The sequence below is a fragment of the Amblyomma americanum genome, chromosome 2, assembly GCF_052857255.1.
Source record: "Amblyomma americanum isolate KBUSLIRL-KWMA chromosome 2, ASM5285725v1, whole genome shotgun sequence".
Taxonomy (NCBI): Eukaryota; Metazoa; Arthropoda; class Arachnida; order Ixodida; family Ixodidae; genus Amblyomma; species Amblyomma americanum.
The window spans coordinates 145674306-145696223 of record NC_135498.1 but is presented as its reverse complement, the minus strand read 5'-3'; positions in this window follow the sequence as shown (position 1 = coordinate 145696223).

Genomic DNA, 21918 nt, shown 5'->3' with positions numbered 1-21918 from the left:
GCATGCTCCCAAGCTGTTTATTGCACTACGCGCAGTGCGTTCGCACTGAAAGCTGCCACTTCGCCCGCATATTCAACATAAGGGTACTCTGGTGGGCTCGGATCAAGCTCTTTTGGCCCGCTGATTTAGCATTCGGTACAATGCGCTGCCTGAGGTTGCGAGATGTTGGAGGGAATAACAAATGCTATCGAGTGTCGATTCTGTCGACAGCGTCACATCCGTCTACATGTAGTTTAGAAAAGCTTAGTAATTAGAAAGCACGAATGCTCTGGCGGGTTAATAAGACACGCTTGAGTAAAAAAAGCACCTGGAGCGACAGAGAACACAGACACTTGCCACTCTCATTAGGCATGAGACGTCAAAACGTCCACAGGTTCCTTCAGTCTTTTGATGATCTTGCTTTGCATGAATAACTATTTGCTTGTTCGTCGGTTCAGTAAAATGAATTTGCAAAAAAACCAGTTGCTGTTTCTCTCGGCGGCAAGGTGAAGTTGAATGCTTGGAACCGCACACCATCGACGCCACTTAATGCCTCAAAGGGACGGCAGTGTTGGAGAGCTGCCCACGAAGATGTCACCGACATGCGCTGCTCAGCTCCAAATGCATTCAACGCGCTGCGATAAAGGAGAGGCCCCTAGAAAGGATGCAGACGCGGATGCAGGCGCTTTGAGGGTCGACAAGTGCTGGCGGAATGTTTTGTTCGCCTTTATCATGACCACGATAGGGTCTTCGTGCAGCCGATCATCGAGCATCGTCCACGTCGGCATCATGGAGGAGATGCACGTTGATCGCGGCCCAGCATCGTGGCCCGTGAGCATTTTGTGCTCGCTAATCGACTGCCGAGGTAAGTGCACCGAAATTAGAGCCCACCAGCAAACCTCGCTTGAGGTGTATTTAAAAGTATCGAACTTAAATTTAAGACTGCGGAAAGAAAAATAATAGCTGTAGCGTTAAAATGCAGGATCATCAATAGTGGATCAGTATAGAAACCATAATGATCTCTCATTTGGAATCGAGCAGAAGAACTGAGAATGGGCAGGAGACGTAATGCGAAGGCAAGCTAACCGGTGGTCCTGAAGAGTGACGCTGTTGAGGTGAAGAGAAGGCCAGCGCAGCAGGCGGGAACAGATTGTGAAGTAGGCGGATGAAATTGGGAAGTTTTCGGGGATAGGAAGGTCGATGCTGGCACATGATAGCGTTGGTAGACGGGATATGGAGGGACCTTTGTCCTGATGTGTTCGTAGTTAGGATGATGATGGTGATGATGATTTTGAAAGGCTTCAGATTTTCGGATGAGTGGAGCGTCGCGGTCGCAGCCCTGATTTCGTGGAGGCAGATAAGGTCAGCAAGTAAAGGAGTCAAGCCTGGGTTATTTGAACGCCGAGCTAGTGCGTCAAAAGCCGAATAGAGCAGTTTGATCCGCTGAGCATCCAGTAAATGTGAAGTACTTGCCACGCGTGCGCCGGTCAGCCAAGACGTGCTTCACTTTGATTGAGGCAGGTGAGCACTTTGTAGAGGGTGGTATCTCCTGTAATATGAGGGAGTCACACATGGGAAAGTGGGGCTTGATTAGGTATTGCGGGTCGTTTCCAAAACCTGGTGGAACTTCGACACCATAATTGCGCGATGAAATTTTCTGATGCACTTAAGTTTTCAAGCCAATCATATTTTTCGCACTAATCATATTGGGTGTGTGTTACTGAAGACGTTGTGGCGCAGTAAAATACGTGGGTTGTTTCGAAGTCCCCGGGGAATCGCAGCCATAAGGCTAACAAGTGAAAATCGGCGCATGTATTGAGTAGCAAAGCAAACTAACATCTCTAGCCTTCACAGCTTCATGCTTTTATGGCAGGCGTTTTTGTCGAGAATTTGCAGTCTCCGGCGCATTTACGGCTGCTTGCCTCCGCTGAGCTTGTGCCCGCCGTTGTCTCTTTCTTCTTAACAGGATAATGCTGTTTTACTCTCTCATGCGTCTAATTTGTTGATATTAATTGACACTAAATTAAAAGTTTCCGCGAGCTTTATGACTCACAGTAAACTTTTATTACGTAACACACCACGATGGAAAGTTGCCTCATGGACTAAAGGGCAATTCACAGGGTTTTTCGAGGGTTTTGATTTCATGGTCACATCAATTTTTTATGAGCGCCTGAAAAATTGTTTCGCAAAACACCGAAAGCAGCCATTCCTAAATCCTACCGAACATTTCTACACAAACGTATTTAGAGCGGGAAACCGTATATGAACGCATTTTTTCATATAATGTAAGATTTCACTACAACAGTCTTTCATTCTTTTGCTATTAACGTTTTTCCTATCGTCTAAAGCCAGTCTTAAGTCTTTGATGCGATCGATGGAAATATTTTAAAAGAAATATTTTCTACCCATGAGAAGATTGGACCATTACCTTCAATATTTCGATAACAGTATCTCACAATTTTCCAATTCTCAAAAAATTTGTCCGCGAAAGTTGGACTTGGCGAAACAGAAAACTCAATCTCTCATCTTTCCAGCGCCCATAAAACACGCGGACAGAGAGGGTAGACACGAAAGACGCTGGGGGTCCCCTCGACGCTGGTGGTGCATGCGTGGTGTCTAATCTCTTTTTGCTGGTATATTTTACGTGCGCTGGAAAGATGAATAATACCGTTAAAGACGCCAACTAGCCCAGTTGTCTACGCTTAGAGAAAACTCAAACCGAAACCCTGTCCGTGGCAAGGGACGATTCTTTGCGTGATGCACGAACATTGCTAGAAAAAAAAAACTTGCACACGCATTCAGTATCTGAACTAACGACTGAAAACGATGAGACCTTTCACAAAACGCCTGAGACGACTTAGTACAATTCTCTGAATTTTGTTAGTAAAGTGGGGAGCTGTATTAACGTGCGGGTCATGGTTGTGGCGTCGAAAATGCAGTGTTTCAAGCCGAAATCATCCGAACTGAGGTCACGGAAACGGCGAGCATGAAAGTCGATTGGCGCCGGAAATAAACATCACATGCGTGCTTAATTTAGTGCAAGTAATGAAGAACGAGAGGAACTCCTTCAGTGCGAGCTTCGTTAGAATTATAATTATGATAATCATCACCTTGACTACACCTATTGCAGGACAGTCCGATCGGGATTGCAAAGCCTGTTTTCAATCTGAGCTCCTACACTTCTTTCAAGTGGAACCGCCTTCTCCCCGATATTGCAGGCATCGAAGATAACCTACGTTTTCACGATGCACTTCCTAACTTTGTATACTCAGGAGAAAGTTGAATTTGGTTTCCAATAACATTGAATGAATTGTATGCATTGTTTTGTTTTATCGTATGTAACCGACTCCCCTCTGTAAAGCCTCCGGCCATGAGGATACAATAAATAAATAAATGAGTAAATAAATAAAGAGATATGTAAATAAATATATGTCTCATCCATGTCTCTCAAATTAACCCTGCACTGTGCGAGCTGCGGCCACCCTGTCGCCGCACACTCTTTAATCTCATCCACCCACCTAACCTTCTGTCGCCCCCTTCGGCGCTTCCCTTCACTTGGAATCCACTCCGTTGCCCTTAAGGGCCAGAGGCTTTCTTGCCTTAGCATTAAATGCTCTGCTCAACACCATTTCTTCCTCTTGATTTCCAATAGGCTGTCATTAACCCGCGTTGGTCCTGTCACCCACCCTGCCCACCTCCGGCCTCTTAACGTCAAAAACATCATATTCCTTTCCATAGGTTCATGCGTTATGCTTAACTTAAGTTGAACGCTTGTCGTTACCCTCCACGTTCCTGCCCCGTAGATGAGTAGCGGTAAGATACAGCTGTTGCACACTTTTGTCTTCAGGGATACTGGTAAACTTCCATTCATGATCTGAGAGAACCTTCCATATGCGCTCAACCCCATTCCTGTTCTTGTTATTTCACTCTCGTGATCGAGATTTGCGGTCACTACCCCCGTTAAGTGGACGTATTCCCTTACTACTTCCAGCACCTCACTACCAATCCTAACCTGTTGTTCCCTTCCGATAGTGTTGAACATTCCTTTAGTTTCCTGCATGTTCATTTTTGGAAAAACCGTTCTTGTCTGCCTGCGTTCTTGTCTGAACTGCAAATCATTAACCATGATTTACAGTTCATGTCCCGGGTAACTGAATGAGTGAGCGTCCGAAACTGCCCTTTAACCACATGCCTTCCCCAGGAAGAAAATTGACATAGCAGAGGGAGCCTGCCTAGAGGCCGCAGTAGTGGCTCGGAGACCATTTTAACGCGACAACGCAAAGTTCCTTTGAGCGGAATATCGAGCGTGAGAGTTTTCATTTGTGTTGTGAACGAAACATCGGCATTGGTCGAAAAGATGGCTAACTCACACGTGGAGCAGTGGATTTTTGAGTGCTTAAAAGATTAGAACGCTGAAGATCAGAAGGTTGAAACATAACTCAAGCGTCATTAAGACATGTATGTAAAATAAATGATCGCGGGAATTGAAGATTTCAGTAATTAGTTGGCAATCGAACCCCAAATTTTTGGATGTGAGTGAGACACGCTACCGCTAGGCCACGCAGGTACATTCGTCCGCCTACGTTAAAGCGGGCTTTACACGTATGTCGTGATCATTCACACAAGCGTTTTGAAAGAGTGAACAGTGTCCCTATCTGCCTTGGAAAGAAGAACAGCAGACCCCGCATAGCCTTAAAGGCGGAGATTAAGTTTCCTTCAAATTTTCTGGCGGGCTATATATTCATTAGTCTTTCTCACTCGCTTCCGGGAGGCGATGATATTGCCTCTATAAGGTGCTTTGAATGGCTTACTGTGGATCACGTAAGCCTTTGATCTAAGAACCGCAAAGTCAAACAACAAATCGTGCTCAATATAGACGCTTAATGCCTGACAATATACTTTCTGTTTTGCAATTGGGGACTATTTGGAGAATAAAGGAAGGTATTTTAACAAGGCAAAGGGATATCAGAAGTAAACTAAGCAAGCAACTAATTCTGTTAAATTTGATGCTGCGACGATCCCATGGGTTTGCAGAGATCTGCATGTCGTGAATGCCCTCATGTCGCTAAATTTTGTTTACCTATCCCAAATTTTGTATTAGAGACATTTTTCATAGCGCTGACGTACTAGCGTAGCCGCATACTGGGTTGCTGGGCGCCTCCAGCTCGCGTCCAGTCGCCCCATCTGGTTCCGTCTCCATCTGGTCCTGCCGCGGCCCTGCCACGCTAAAAGTGCGTGCTGGTACGTCTCCGCTGGGCTGAAACCGTTTCTTCGGTTAGTCGGCATCAACATTTTGATTACAATCGTAAGGTTTAGTTTGGGTTAATGAAGACTTTGGTGCAGCACGACACATATATTAACGCGATGGCGTTAAAGATCTCGCGTCGCAGAGAATCTGGCGTAGTCTTTCGCATCTGTGGTCGGTGTCGTTGAACGTGAAAAACAAATTCACGAAAATTTCCCACCGAAGAAACCAAGGGGGCAAGTGTGTCACCTAAATGACGTGAGCCTGTGGCGCCGTCACAACCTTCCCTCCGGATTGTTGGCAAACTGCTCACCATGACAGATGGCGACTAAATGAAATATTGTTCGCGAAAGGTTTCTAGGCAAGAGCAATCTTGGTTGCACAAGCCCCACCGGTCGCAGCGCCTGCCATCGCAGGACAGAGGCGCATTGCTTAACCGCTTCACAACTGCGAAAGGAGTGGTATGAGGAATCTCAGGGATCAATGAACGTCAAGTAGAAACTTTCGAATTCCGTGTACACGGCCATTTCCCATTAACGCTGTCGCGTCTTACTCTTAAGACGGAGATTACGTGTTCCCAATATTTTTTATAGCCAATTTCAAATAGTTGCTTTAAACTTTCCAATTTCAAGTAAAACGAATAACCGAGTGATATCACCTGAATTTATAGTAGAAGTAACAGAAAGAAATCAATGCTATGTGCTCCTTCACTATATACAGAGCTTTGCCAATAAATCCTGTTTGGCATCATGCGTTCAGTAATCGTTTTCATTTCTAGTATTTATTTTAGGTAACCTTACAGTATGACGCGTATGTGTTCGGGCTGCGAAAATAAAGCCACCTCGCTAGAGCAGTTCACTTCGGGTGAACTACACCTTAAGTGCACATGCGATTTGGTTACGCATGCTTTGACCTGCTGTCAGCTATGTCAAGGAACCTCTTTTCGACTTACTGACTGAATTCGTTCTGTCGAAAGCATGTTAAGAGATGGCCTTCACCGAACATCACTGAAGCTTAGAAGGCGGCATTCGGGGCCCCCATACGAGCGCAAGCTTTTTCTGGAGAATAAAAGCTCGATACGGGGAGCTGTTGAAACTTGAAGTGTGACTAGGCCTGATATTTGCGTAAGATAAATTGTGCTTGCGATTTCTACACCCATCAGTCTTCCCACACCTCTTCCAGAGCAAATCGCAGCGGCAGAGTTTCCCACTGTAGCCAAAACACTGGCGCTTGAAGTTCCGTCGTGGAGGCGAAGCATGGCCTACAAGGGTACGCCTCGTATAACAAGTTTACCTTAGAGTTAGTAGGTTTTGTTAATAATTCCTAACTGCAATCTTCGCAGCATGCATATAGCGTGTATGACAACTTGGTATCGTAAACAGCCAAAAGTAGTCCTTACAATGCAGTTTTAATATAGTTTTGACAACTATATTATCTGAGTGAAATCTAAATCGTATTCAGCCACGGTGCTCAATGTCGCAAATGAGCCGACACCAGAAAACAACATTGGAATTACCTTAGGCGCGGCGTCAACTATGAAAGCGCTCTGATAGGTCAAGCGGTTGGAGTGGAGAGAAAGTGCTTATGCTATTTAATGGCAGAGAAAAGAGCCACTTCCAATTTTATGTATTGTATTTTATGTTCTGAAGGACTTGAGGGGGTGATAGAAAAAGGTTGCCGTATGAGAAGCTTGACAATTTTATAACCCCTAGAACAGATGGACATTCGGATATGCAATACAACTCTGCATAAATACCGCAATTCCAAATCACATGGCAAAGGCTTATGCACTCAGCATAATATTTTGCAAAATACAATCATCCCAATTATTGCATAGGAAAAAGAATTTACATAACCCTTTATTACTGTGTATATACCTACACAGTAATAAAAACTAAGTATATATTATATAAAGATTCTCAATGAACCCATAGATTGTGATGATACAACAATTATTTCCTGATGCAAGAACCTCGCCGTTTTATACGCGCCGCGTGTTCTGTGGGTGGTAGTTTTCGCCTATATTAGTTAGGTTCATGAAGAAGTTGTCTTGCTTTTTGCCTTTATTTACGGGTTTAAATAAGCAAATTAATAATAATGTACAATGTTTACTTAGTTATTTGCTTTCAGGATTACGTGAGTTGAACTTTGCTTGGCGGCGTTTCTGATACATATGCAATATTGTTCGGAATGCTTCGAAGTATTATGAAATTTTGTGTCGTGCTGTTTCACGATGCGAGAAAGCAGAACGATAAAGTTGTAAATCAAGCGTAAAAGTTGTAAAGAAAAGCGAGTTGTAAATAAAACATTCTAATGTTTAAGGGAAGAGCATCGCGGTGCCGAAAAAGTAGACTTATGGTGCAAGCTAGCTTCACTGTTATGACGTCAAACTCTAAATCACACATCGTACGTTCCGAAAATATTATCCCTGTACCACATCGATGAGGGTGTCAAGCTGAAAGACGACCACCGAAACGGCCAACGGCCCATCTTGCAGACTTTACAAAGGCTCACAAATTTGAAGACTAAGTCATCCACACAGTGCGTGTTGGCTTTATCTTCCGCAGCGCCACGCATAGTAGAGGCCTCACGAGATGAAGACGTGAGTTGTTCAGGTCCTCTTTCGCCGCGGGTCATTTCTTGCCGCGCCTAGTACGTGTCGCTTCTTGTTTTGAGCGAGGGCTCTTCTTTATCTTCAATAACGAAGTCTGGGCAACAACCAGTACCAGGCTCCTATTTTCCATTTCGATATAAAAGACACCACGCTGCCCTTTCCTGTCGCTTAGAGACAGGAGCGAGGACTATGTAAAGACGCAATCGAAGAACCGTGTGCCTTCTTTTCCTGTGTAATCTCAGTTTCGTGTCTCAAAGATAGACTTGTCCTGATGTTGTCTTGTGCAGAAATCAGCGACATCATAACGATTTTCAAACCGTTCACCTGTCCAAGCATTCGAAAAAAATCGGGGCGACAGTTTAGCTCCGCCTTAAGGGCTTACTGGGTTCATTGCCCTACATGCGGAAGGTCGTTCCACACTTTACATTCATAGAATCCCTGGAAGTGCTCATACCCCTCCCGGAGAAGTGGAGCGGCGGTTAAGCGCTGCGCCACTGCCCTGCGATGGCACGTGCTCCCAGTGGTGGGCCTTGTGCCGCCCGCGTTGTTCTTGCCGAGCAACCAGTCGTTAATTTAACTGGCACCTGCCACGGTGGACAGTTTGCTAACAATCCGTTGGGTAGGTTGTAATGACGTCGCATGTTCACATGACCGAGGTGGCCCATCTACCTCCTAGCTGCTCTCTGCTGACCACATGCCACAGCTATGCCCGTTACTTCTGGCTCACAACACCGGCTCCGACATCGAATTTTCTGATGAACGAGGCCCTTAACGCGACGGCGTTAAAACGAGTGATAGGAGCATACGACACAGCGACTGCAGGTGACCAGCTGTCCCGAGCAGGGCTGAAAGGAACGGTGCCATGAACTATGGCGCGCAAATCCGGTCTACCCATAACTGTCAGTCCTGCTTCGCGTTCCTGTAAGTTTCATGGTCGCTCGCATGCGCCTGGAGTGAAAATCAAAAATAAGAGAATATCGGTTGGCATATTGTTTACAATTGCAGCGTAAATTACTGTCAGGCCTTTCTGAGAATCAGCGACCAAAAACATCTTGACTAGTTAACTCGTTGCAAAGAAAGATTCAGGCCAATAGATGCGCATGAGTGACGTTACATCGCGTGAAACACAATTCGTGCTTTATAGCAGTGATTGGCTTCGCCATTTTCATGAGTATGTAGCCCCGGAGCTGGCTGGGCTCTAATATTTCAAGGTAAATTCTGAACGCATAAGGTGAAAAAAGAAAGGCACTGTCAACATGGCTGCGCTGGCCATCTGTAGCAATCATAAATACACGCGGATATTATTTATGCATACGGCGAATGATGCGCTATTCTCCGAAGGACAGCCAGTCGTGGGAAACAAGCTCTCTAAATAGTAGAAGTGAGCAAACAATAAGAAAAAAAACAAGAATCACAGGTACGTTCACTAACGAATGCAAATTAGCTCACACTTGTTTACTGCTAGTAATGCGCTGCCATATGCTTCACACACCTATTCTGGATATGCTGTGAATATTCGTGATGCTGAAGTTCTGTTGTACTCCATGAATGCCCTGAATAGCGTGTATATGGCGATATTTTCTTTCATTGATGTCAACTGTATCTGTATCTCATTAGAGACGTCTCCAGAGATCCAGTTGGCAAATGATTCAGACGGGAACATGAACTGAGAGCCAAGTTTCCGTACCTGTCTACCGACTCATTAGCGGCGATGTTGCCCCAATAAAAAGGATTGACTATAGCTTTACTCTCATTCGAGTATCAGTGCTGCAACTGCAAAGGCCGAAACAGCGATCGAAATTAATAGGGGTGTTGCCGGGGATGACCGGAAGGTGGCCACACTGTCGCACATTATTGGCCGTGGCGGCTTGTGATGGACTGCGAACTGACAGTTGCTATTCGCTGCCGACAATAAGCACTAACCTAAAAAAAGAAATTCCTCGCTCACAAAGTTACTGTTGAGTATTGCCGCTGCGCCTTTGCTGACAGCGAAAGGTAATTTACGAAAAGCACGCCGTGGAAGGAAACGCATTTTTCGCCTTAGGATTGCTTTGAAAACAGTTTTGGAAATTTTTTCAAATCTCTCTTTGGAAATAAATGCAGAATAGGCAATGTAATTATCAGGATTTCCGGTCGCGTCAAGTTCGTCCGTGACCAAAACTGAGCTCCACTCAAATTAATACTGGTTTAATTTCTCTTCAATGTGTAACGCGAATATCGCACGCCGGATGAAAATTGGCTGTAAGCAGCTCAAAAGCAGCTTATGATTTATTTCCTCAAACCTAGCTCACGATATAAAGAAAACAGAGCTCGTTGGCGTATAAAAACTGGGAATACTGGGGTGATTGTGTGTCTGGCAGAAAGAAGAAATTGTGGTGGCACCCCTTAATCGCAGCACCACTGCGACAAGAGCGGCCTGAGGACTTTCAGAAATCTATAAATGTAAAGTTCAGAATTACCTCATGCAAATGGCCGACGCGTCTGAATGCAACCCGATGCGGCAGCTGATGAAGCAGCGGAGAATTTGCGTAGAGCCATGCAGGGGTAGAACTGCCAGCTGCGTGACACTGGATTACATCACGCCGCAGTGCGCGGTGACTGCGCTCACGAACTGAGCGGGCGGGCTTGCGCCGTCTCACGTGTAAGCAGTCGTAACTGTCTCTGCCTACTTTTAATTGACTTTTTCATTAGCGAAACTGGGGGCTTTTGTCAATTGCGCGTTTGTGTCCGCAGAGAGCATGATGCCATATCAGTGTCTAAAACGAGGGAAAAGTCGTTCACCAAACGCGTGCAGTACGGAAAAATATGATAGTTTGTCCCGCTCGAAACGGAAACTCAGTTTATGTGTTTCAGACATATCTTCACCAGCGAAAGCACGAGACACCAGGAGAGGAACAACACAGGGAAACGCTGGACACAGAAATCTGGCACCCGGAAAACCCGACATACAGAAAGTTGCCCACCAAAGAAGAAATAAACAGCAACAAGGTGAAGATATGTCTGAAATACACCAACTAGCCCACATGGTTACCTGGTTTCAGTTTATGTGGAGCGCCAAAAATATAGTGTAAACTAAACGTCCACTGGTGGCGTGTTGCAATGACTGTGGTGCCAAATTCGAAGCATCCGGTGTAACTTCCTCGGCTAGGTAACCTTGGCGCGCAGCTTAGCCGCAGCCGGCGTTATATTTTGTCTGAAAGCTCGGCGTATGAAAATGGTTAATATTCGCCAACTACACCACCATTCATTCTGAGAACCATGATAGGCGCTGGCCTGACGCTTTGCCTGTGCATTTACCGCCGAAAGGAGTTTCCCTTTATTTTTTATTACGATAGCTCCTAAGGCGGATTCCGAAGACAGCGCAAGAGCGCAGCCGAATTCACCAACTTTCCCTATGACATTCTCAACACCGCTTTCGCTTCGAGTTCTTGATCGATTCGGCCTCGCCCTTGCATATGCTACCTTCACGGTTAGCCCAGTTGGCAGAGCGACCACCCGGGATAGACGGTGGTCCGGCTATCTTGCGAAGCCTCTGTGAAAGCCGTACAGCCTTTCTTTGTAGCTGTGTGACTGCGCTTGGGTCGATGTTGCACTCAATAAGAATATTGTTTGAAATCAGTCACTGTAATTTCACTGTCGCATTTATTGTGTAACACAAAGCTCTAAAACAAGGCTTCTATAGGAGACCTGCTTTTCAAATGGGCTTCCTCATCAAATCAAATATACTCGTCTGGGCACCAAAGATACCTCTCTGTAAGTGAGTGTACCGCAGGTACTAGAGGGGCATTAACGCTCCTTGTTAGTCAAAGCCCCGTCCAGATAGGAAAACGTTTACTCAGCGAACACCAAAAATACTTCGTACGTGAGAGCATGGCAAATACTCCTGTCTTGAGGAGTAAGTGAAACACCTTTTAGGGAGTGCGATAGGCTATGAGCCATTTACTCCTTTCTGGGTGTTTTTCCGTCTGCAATGTAAGAGTGCTCGTACCACTCCTGGCGCAGTGGTGTAGCTGTTCAGCGATGCGCCACTGCCCTTCTATGGAAGGTACTGCCATGGGTTGGACTTGGGACCGGCCTCTCCCGACTAATTGAGCTGCCATCTGACACGGTGGGCAGGTCAGCAGCCTGCTACAAAACCGTCTTCAGACAAACAGACAGAAAGATAAACAAACAACGGCTAAATGCGGGGGATTCCTACTATAAGTGCTAGCGAACTATAAAGATATAACCGAGTCTGCACGCTCGCAACCTGAGTCCAGACACTCTCCGAAACATGACCGTGCCCGATTGACCGCTGTTCATATTTGCGCAACATGAAAGTCCACTGTATATGCAAAGCCGCTCGCACGCAGTGCCCTGTCGCTAATTCATCATGCGAGCGGCACATTGAACAAGCGGCTGGGCTGGGGCGCCCGCCCGCATATAGTCCTAAGTGGCAGACACAGAGCGTTTACGTCACGTGGGCACAATCTGGCGATGGGCAAGCGGGCCCTCAAGCCCGTCTGATCGATGAATGCACAAAAGCTGACGATTGTTCTGTCGCGGGTGTGTACGGGTGCGCACTACCGCGCGGCCACATGAGCGCCCTGAGACGGTCCGGGATGATATCCAACGCCCTGTACGCCGCATGCATCTCGCGACGCAGCTCTGCGAAAGTTGCAGACAGCACGTGTCGCTGAGCGAAGGCCCGTGTCGAACCCGTCTTTCCCCGAGTCAAGCGCAGCCGACGCGAATTTTAAGGATCCTCGCGCGCAGAAGGCAGGATAATGAGCGCGCGCAGACGACGGAGATGTGCTCTACTTGCACCATGCGCGCGTTTGGGTGTTATTGAGGGAGGTGTTGTGGTTCATCGCGCGGATGTCCTCCAGGGCGGGTGGAACGTCGTTAAGCAGGTGTGCTGCGCAGGCGAGATCGTCCTCCTCGCTGCCTTGTATGCTGCAGTGGCCGGGTACCCACTGAACACAAATACTGAATCCGCGTTTTGCGAGGCCTGCAATCTCGTAATCACGTACTAGCGATTCATGAATGCGCCGATTGTGCCGCAAGACAGGCGCTCCGTGCTGGCATTTATATTCATCGCGATATCATCTTTGCTTGACAGTCTCTTGATGCCGTGAAAGCCTTTCGCGGTGCACGCGACATCTTATTTTAACGTGTGCTTCAGAAGCTGACTCCACGAGGCAAGGACAATGTCATGAGTCAAGCAGTCGTGATAATCACCAGGCAGGAACTTTTTAGTGTGGGCTGAGCTCAGGTCCACAAACACCTCGCGAGATGGTGCATGTTCTGACCACATGCTTTCTTTCTCTTAAATTTAACAAATGTCTTCAAATGGCGTTGACACAACTCGCGCTTTGGCGACGTGCATGCTGGTACGGTTAACGGATGAAGCTTGCAACGCTCTATATACGTACCGCCGCCGGCGCGAATGTTGAAGTACGTGACTTGAATTTGGCGCGAATGTTGAAGTACGTGACTTTAACTTGCAGCGCGCGCTTCCACCACGAACGGCTTTGGGCATGGGTTTGGGGCCGCGGCAGCGTAGGAGGCAGGCGATAGGCCTAACAGCGCCTCCGTCGCTATAGGAATGCTGCGCACGCGCAGATAGCAGCTGGGCTGAGATCAAATGATGAAAACCTCTCCGTGCATACTGCTTATAGACAAGCATCGGGCCATGACGGCAAGTAGATGCGGCGGCGCTGGCGTCGGCAGTGACTTTCGCTCTGCAGAGAAAAGGCGGTACCAAGATACCTGGGTATGCCACGCTTGCGTTTTTTTAAAACGCAATTCGCGATATCCCGCAGGGTTGCGGTGCGGTTGGCAGAGCCAAGTGCTGAAGAAGGGCAGTGGCATGTCTCCACAAGTGTATGGCGGTCAGATATGGTCGAAAGCGATAGGCAGTGGCAACGGAGCGGGAAAAGTTCTGCGATAGTTCGACTGTTGAGCTAGTATTGCCCTTTTACACCTAAATCTGATAGTTTGCATCCCCTAATCCCCGCGGTTCCTCTTCAGTCGAACAGTCTTCAGGCGAGCAGTGCAAAAATCAACGCTTGCAAGTCGTTCTCGTTGACGGGCTCTGATGAGAAGAATAGACGTGATATTCCGGGTGCGTGTAATCGTAACTTGAACCCAGGCGGCCTATTCACGTGCCAATCACCCGAACTACATACCGGGCATATTTTTGCGCTAAAGAAAACCGCTGCTGACAGTCGCCATCAGCGTTCATAAAAGCCATTAAGCGGGATGTTTGATGCAGCACTGTGACAGTAGTACGACGGCACGTAGTTGTTTTTTTATTTTCATCGTCGCGAGCCTCAAGAAGTGTATTTTTAACACCAGCCGTAGAAAACGATTGAACTTCGCCAGGATATGGGCAAATTCCTGCAGTGTTATTTACCCGATTACCTGAATTTGTCCATTGCAGATAGATTGTGGCGAAAACATCAAATACGCACTTAAGACACTATAATCAAGCAGAATAAGGCACGCACTTGAATGAAATATTGAAATAAGCAGAATGACTTAGAATACTTGACATGTGCATGGCAACCGTAAATTTCGTTAGAAGCTCGATGAAAACGTCCATGTATGCGCTTGTGCATCTCTACCAAAACAAAGAAAACGCAAAAGAGCATTCTTGCGGACAATATCGGTGAAGACAGACCTCGATTCCTTCCAGAAATGTCTATTTCATGAAGCAGAATCACACATATAAGCTCGCTGGGAACTCAACAAAGTTTCATATAACTGAAAGATCGCATATGCATACCTTATTCAAAAAAGTTTTAAGACGTCCAGTAATATTCTGGGTACTCCAGTGTGAAGTTTCACGGCGAAAACAAAGGGAAAATCCCAATTAAGGCTCTTCATGTTGAAAAGCTGCTCCGCGTCATGCATTCCGTCGTACTACTTCATGCACTTAGCAATCGTTTATTCTTTATTGGTCCAGAACTTGAGACTGTAGGCGATTAGTTTCCTTGTAAAGCTCGTGCTTTCTCGTTTTCATCGCAGTAATCGTAGTCAACGTAGGCGCGCTGTCGCTGTGAACTTGAAGCGGATAAGGAAGTCAATGCATCGCTCCACCAGGTTATTCTGTCTGTCGAACAGCTTGAAACAGTGCTGTACTACTTTCCGGACATCAACAAAAATATTTCTAACCAAGAGACGCGGACGCTTTGAAATATTTGCGAACGCGGTTTGGTTTCGAAGGCAGCATCACATGGCGCATCGTAGGCACGCCGTTTTTTCTGCCTACACCCTGCGTCGCTGGCTACCAAAGCGCCACCTTTGTTTACAAGGATGACGCTTGTCTATAGGGCTGCGTGCTGCTGGCGCCATCTCGCGAATCTCGCTTAGACAATCGGGGCGTACAAACAACAGGTGGTAGCAGAAGTTCTGCAGATGGTTTATGGATGTCGCGAGATGAGGTGAAATGAGGTGTGATTCATCGCATTCATGGTGATCAGGAGACGAAGGTTGGAGACGCGGCACATTCAAATGTTCCTGGAACGAGGTCACTGTTGAGCCGCGCGGGGGAAGTAGGATTAAAATAAAGGCTATGATAAGCGTCCGGTGAGTGAAGAAAAGCAAGGCAAAGGGAAAGAGTAAAGGCAGTGAATGCTAGCACCACACGAGAATTGGCAGCTCTTCCACGGAAGAAAGCAGGAGCTTAAAGGCGCGTCGCGCTGTATCGCGAGGGGCCGTGCGCGTCATGTGTAATGGGCACATCTAATCCTTAAGAGGTTGCCTATTTTGAGGTGGTGGGCAGAAAGTTTGACAAATTTTTCTGGCGGCGTTGCAGGAATTGCAGAGCGAAAATTCACTTAATATCGCGATGCGCAATTTCGGTGAGGCGGTCAAATTTATTTATCGAAATTAAACCACTGCTTTCAGGGACTGTGTTTAGAAGTCCTGTGGTTGGTTCCTGTGTTTAGAAGTCGTTATGTAAACAGATCAGCACGTTTCAGGTGCTTTAAAGTGCGCATGCTTGCAAAACAAGTGAATGAAAACGCACATTAGGCAGAGCCATAGGCGAGACAAAAACACATGAAGTGCTTCAGGTAACTGCAGTTACTCTGAACCGGTTTACTGTTACGACTTGACAAGTGTGTGCTCTTTTCCGATAAATGAATGCAATAAACAAAAATTGCGCCTTGTTTAAGCTATCGCCCCGTAAACTGTTATTCTAAGCGAAAGTTTAGCACTCATAGCACTGTCGTGCCGCTTCTCCTGGTGACTATACGATAACTCAAACTGCTGGTTTAATGAGTACTGCGACGTCACTGCGGGATGTTTCCTTTGACATCATTACGGCGTGGAATGGCGAGTTTCCTGTGTCTTCTTCCCTCATAAAGTTTGCGCCCACAAAACATTGATCAGCTTCCAGCACGCCCAGGTTCCTATTCTGTTGACACTACCCTGTCATATCTGAACTGCAGAGTTCAAGCAGCGTGGACTAACGCCTGCAGACACCCCATTGAAGAGTGTTTCTACGCTTCCAATAGAAGTTCTGAAGTCGGTATAGCATACATACCTGCGTGCATGCCCACTGGTAAATACAGCGATAGCCCGTGCGTCGTACGACAGTTCGCACCCTCCGCTGCAGTCTTCGCAATAAAAGCGCGTTAATCTTGTCGCTCATCATCATCATCATTTCTTTTACCGATAAAGGCCTCTATCGAGGCATTATATATGGGGAGTGATAATCATCCTCCTCACCCTCTTGCTTGATTCTATTAATCTTTCGGCCATAACAATAGCGCCTGAACACAAAATGTGCATTGTAGTCCCACGGGATCTGCTAACCCCTCAAAGCCAGGCAGATTTAGCGACCCGCCTCGCGACTCCAGGCTCATTATTGCCTCGGCTCCTTCATTTGGACAACTTTACCTTCCATTCATCACGAAAGGAACTCCTCCGGCGCCGCACACAAGCTCTCATCCCTCCGTGTGCGGTAACCGTCTCCCACGTTCTTACCCGTGCAGAGGAGGTTGGGCTTAGGAGGATCCGGGTCGGGGTTGCCCTCACACCTGCCGTCACTCGGAAGTGACATCAGTGTAGAGATTTCTTTCCTCGACCTGGGTGTCCGATATGGAAACTTGAGGGCATTGCAGCCGACGTTGACCACTTACGGTGGGACTGCCCAGCTCTCAATCCTACAAGGATCCGGCACCTGAAGGTAGCGGGTCTTTCACCAAGCAACCCTGCTTCCTATATTACCTTGACGCAGGGACCATACCATCACTCACTAAGGGGCTTCATCAAATCAGCTAACCTTTATCGATTACTTTAATCTTATCTTAATCTAAATTAATCGATTACACCTTGGTCCATTGATACCCTGAGACCATAAATCTCGTTAAAAAACCCTTTACCCAACATTCAACCGTCACTACGATTAAATGCGCACACCCCACGGAACTACGACGTACTGTGCGTAGCCAAAGAAGCCACGGCATAACGGAATCGGTGCGCAGTTAAACCTTGTAGATAGGCTTCGATTCAGCCGAAAAATCTACACCGTGTATGCTTGCTATCTTGCGCAATGCGCTTTTCTCGAGAACATTTAACGCAATTTCGTAAAAGCGTGTGCTACCGTCGATGCTACACATAGCAGATTTCGTATGCAATTGATATGTGGGACGCGGTGGAGCTGTTGATAGAGTAATGATTGCCATCAATAGCTATCTCTTTAAAAAGGGACGGCGGTGGCCGAGGGATCTAAAGCATTCATAGGAAACGAAAGTGCGCTGCATGAACTGGCTTTGGTTCGAATCCCACTGGGTGCTGTGGTATGGGGCAGGCTCGTTCTACAGGATACCACTCGAAAGGAAAAATTTACAAATTCGGTGCCAAGTTCGACCTGAGGTACGCTGCGGTTTCCAGACGAAGTTCGCCTGACTTTGCAGGGAACTGGGGCGGAAGAAATTTGTTTGAAACACAGTTTAAACTCAAGGTGATTTTTAGGAAAATAACTGAGGTCTAGAATGAGGAAGGAAAGCCAGGCCAATCGGTACATGAAGGGACAGCTACAGACCACCTCTTGAAAGAAAGAAACCGCACAAAAATCACGACTGCCAACTGATTACAGTATATGCCTACGTAGAGAAAAATAATATGGCATGCTCCTGATTCTGTAAAAATTCATAGAAATGCGTCTGTGTTGACAGACTTGACTACGTACTTTGCGACTGCCCTTGGTTTGAGCGTGAGAGTGTCCTCCTGGCTTCAACGCTCCGCCGCTTAGACTCGTCCTCTTGCAGCAGCCAAGTTCTGTGTCCTTGGACTAAAACTTCGACTCAAATAAAGGAGCTCTTTCATTTCTTTAAGGACACAGGTTTGAGTTCAAGCTTGTAAACTTTCAGTGTGTGCCCTGTCTACCCTGTTAGTGATGGCCTACGGACACGTTAAAAAGTGATTTCTCTTTCCTCTCTCCCCTTTCTATCTGCCGTTCCTCTTGCCACGTGCAGGATAGCATTCTGGGCATCACCTACTTAACCTCCCTGACTTTCCGTTCGTTTTCTCTCTCTCTCTCTTTCTTCGTGCCTCTTCTGTGCTAGAATGGACTATTAAACATCATGTACACAGTGATATTCCGCAGTGTTTAACGAACGGCGGCTGCTGTCAGTGCCGGTGAAAGGATTACACTTCCTAAATAAGGCTTCCAGCTGGTTATAAATTGATGGTGGAAACATTCACGCGGAGCGACCTCTTTGGTGTCTACGTTAACTATTGTAGGTTAATAATTTAAGCTCATGTACCACGGTGAACGGAACGAAGAGGAGGGATTGCTCTTTTTCAGTTTTATGTGGAGAGGACCTCATAAAACTGTTGTTCTGGCAGTATATTTCGTTTGCGTTTTCTGGCAAAAAAATTTAGGCGCAGCCAAAAAGAAAATACAGGAGCACAGGCACATTCTCATTGTCGTTCAGCGGTTACGCCTTTGACCAGCTGAGCACGGCCGTAACGTTGGCGTTTCCATGAAGGTGGCAGGCGTCGCTCATTTGCTATTTGACATCAGAGGTCCTAAACAACTCCAGTTGGTCGAAATAAACAAGGATCCATCGACATCTGTGCCTTTTGCTCCCTTCGTCCTCTCACTACATGGTTTTTACGTTCTCTGATTACGTGGTTGAGGTCCTCAGTGAGAGTGAGACAATTACTGCTCCTTTGCTTTCCTCAGTTGCATTTCTTGGGGCCAAAACTGTCACACTGAGCCCCCACCCCCACCCCCACCCCCAGCGGATACAGAAGCTCTCGTGTGGATAGGCAACATCAGAGCAATGGATGATCATGCGCAGCCCACGTGACCGCGCACCCGTGACGGTCGTTTTGATAGCCCAGGTTTACACAAGTCGGTTGGTTTTAAACTTTAGTGTAGGTTACAGGTATTAGAAAACACTGCCAGCAGGAGGCCGTCGGCTTTCACTTAGTTTAGCGCGTTACACAGCACAGCCGAGACATTTAATTATTTTTCTATGAAATGTACATTTATGTGGAATGCACAATCTTCTTACAGTGACACTTCCGTGGTAAGAGAAAAGACCACACCTGCAGAGCTAAATGTACTGTCTGTGCAAGCTCCAGCTCACTCATCGTGGATTCCAACAACGTCTACTTTATACGGGACATTTCAACATCGATGAGGTCGGTAATTACGAATTTCACAGAGAAAAAAAGGGGGAACGTCGGAGTGGGCTACTCTCGGTGGTGGAAGATTGGGAAGTCTGCACAACTCTCCGCAGGAAATATTTAGCATGCATGGAGGCGAAACGTTAAAGACAGCCGCGCGCTGTGCGATGTATCTAGACGCTAAAGAATCGCAGGCGGCCGAAAACTATCAGGATTTCCCCGCTGCGGTGTCTCTCATAGACAGTGTGCAACTTTGGGATGCTCAAAAGTGGGCGCCTTGATACCTAAACTTACTCACTTCCTTTATTTCGGGGAATGTGCAAGGGGAAGTTGTTGCCTGAAAGCAGAACCGCTGACTACTGCTTACATAAGGCAAGAAATCGCACTAGAACTAACACGGCTTGATACTGAACAAAGCACAAGTTCAACACACAGCGTAAAGAGCACAGTGCATGAGCTTAGAGTACTGAGAAAGAAATGAAAAATAAGTACTAAGCCATGAGCAGTCATTATCAAAAGTAAAAGGCAAATAACAAATGACAAGAAATAAGCAAGATTGCACACGTATAGGGACGTAGCAGGAATTTCATACGGTCATACCTATTTTTTGCATTTTTGCGGCTTGCTTCATGGTAAACCGTCTTGTTAATAACGTTGCCGTATGCCTCATGCCTCCTGTCTGTGGCTGTTCAAGCACGGTCTCTATTGCCGGTCAGCCACTCGACGCTGACTTTTTTTTGGCACACGGGGTGGAATTGCTTTGCGCTCTATGCCCTGTAAGGTCAGGGCGAATGCCGTAGTCGACACATTCAATAAGTGATTAGGAAGCTGTCAGCCCCAACCAACCGCCTACCCATCATATGCTGGTGCGCTGTTCGTTTTAAATATATCTTGTCCGACCTACATCTTAAAGCGGTGAAAGAAAAGGAAAAAAAATGTTGATGATGTTTTCGCTATAGGTTGAAAAGTATGGGTCACCTAGCGTTTGCTTAAGCTACACAAAATTGGACTTGTGTGCCTGCACCTCCAATATAAAAGGAACAAAGTTTGATCATCACATTATTAATTACTCCATGATTTCTTGACACGGACATTTTTTTTCGGCTTTCGAACTAGTCTCCCAATTGGCATGTAATAGCGAAAAGTCGTTTTCAGCCTTAGTACAGAAATAAACGATAAATTCTGATGATGCAAACTGGTTTTTCCAATTCAGGTTAGAGAAACCGGCACCTGAGTGATCAATTGTTATAGCTCTTGTGTTTCGTCTGGGTTTTCTAAAATTACCCATTCGATTTTCCCCCAAACATTTATACCGTGGATGCTTTCATGTGTTCCTAATGAATCGGATTTTATGCCCATCTCTGTTTTCAACTGCCTTTCAAAACTTATAACTGCATCATGCCTTGGCAAAAAGATTATTGGCCTTTACCCAATTTTTCTTTAGGCGCTTTAATTATTTTTTGCCTATACGTCGTCACGCAACCTTGCCTTTACCGAATGGTTGCTTGCTGGGCTAGTTGGCTCATTTTACTTAGGTAACAGAGCGAATAAAATTTAAGGAGGGATGAAGACAGTGTGAAAAGAGCGCAAACATCCAAGTGTTTATTCTGCTGAAGATGTTATACAGCGAAGCGCCAGCAGGAAAGGGAAACTAAAAAAGGAAATAAAGGGAAACCATCAGCATGAATTGCACATTGTTATAGCACCAAAGGCCTGATCGGCAACGATCTAAAAACCTTAGCTCTTTCCTGGCCACTGTAATTGATGGCATGTTTAGACATCCCTCTCCTGCACGAGCAATCAGCCCGCTCGATTATCTCTCTAACACACTGACCTCTGTGTCAAGCAACAATCCCGCTTTTTTGTAATGCAGGCACGCTTGGCTTTGTCCGGTTGCGCGTAGATTCTTGTTCCCATTTAATGCAGGGCAACCAAAGCTGGCCCTGGCTATACCGTCATTTATATAATTGCTGTCCCCTTTTAGTCTGGCGTATCGGTGTATATGCATCTGCCTCTTTGCCGAATGTATTTGCGTCCGCAAAACAAGAACACGCAAGACAAGGACACTGTGTACCTCCCGTGGCCTTCAAGGCTCAGCCAAGGTCAAGTATTCCGTTTATAAGTTTGGAGAACCTGTTATTGGTCAGTGGTCAAACCAAAGGTCAAGCCATAGCAAAGATCAAACGTAGAGGTCAGGGTCAATGGTCGATGCCATTTCAAGGTCAAGCCGAAGGCATCGCGTTTGTCAAGGTGAAGTAAAGGTCAACCAAAAATTGGCAGTGGCTTTGCTCTGCTATCCCAGAATATACGTAGCGAGAGGTACGTTTCCCTGCCTGAGCTTGTTGTAGTCACTGTATGTTTAGCAATGAGAGACACTGAGTTCCATCTCGGCGGCTATGCGCCGTCAATTACGCTCGGCAGTCTGGCAACGCTGTTTGGGAAGCCGTTC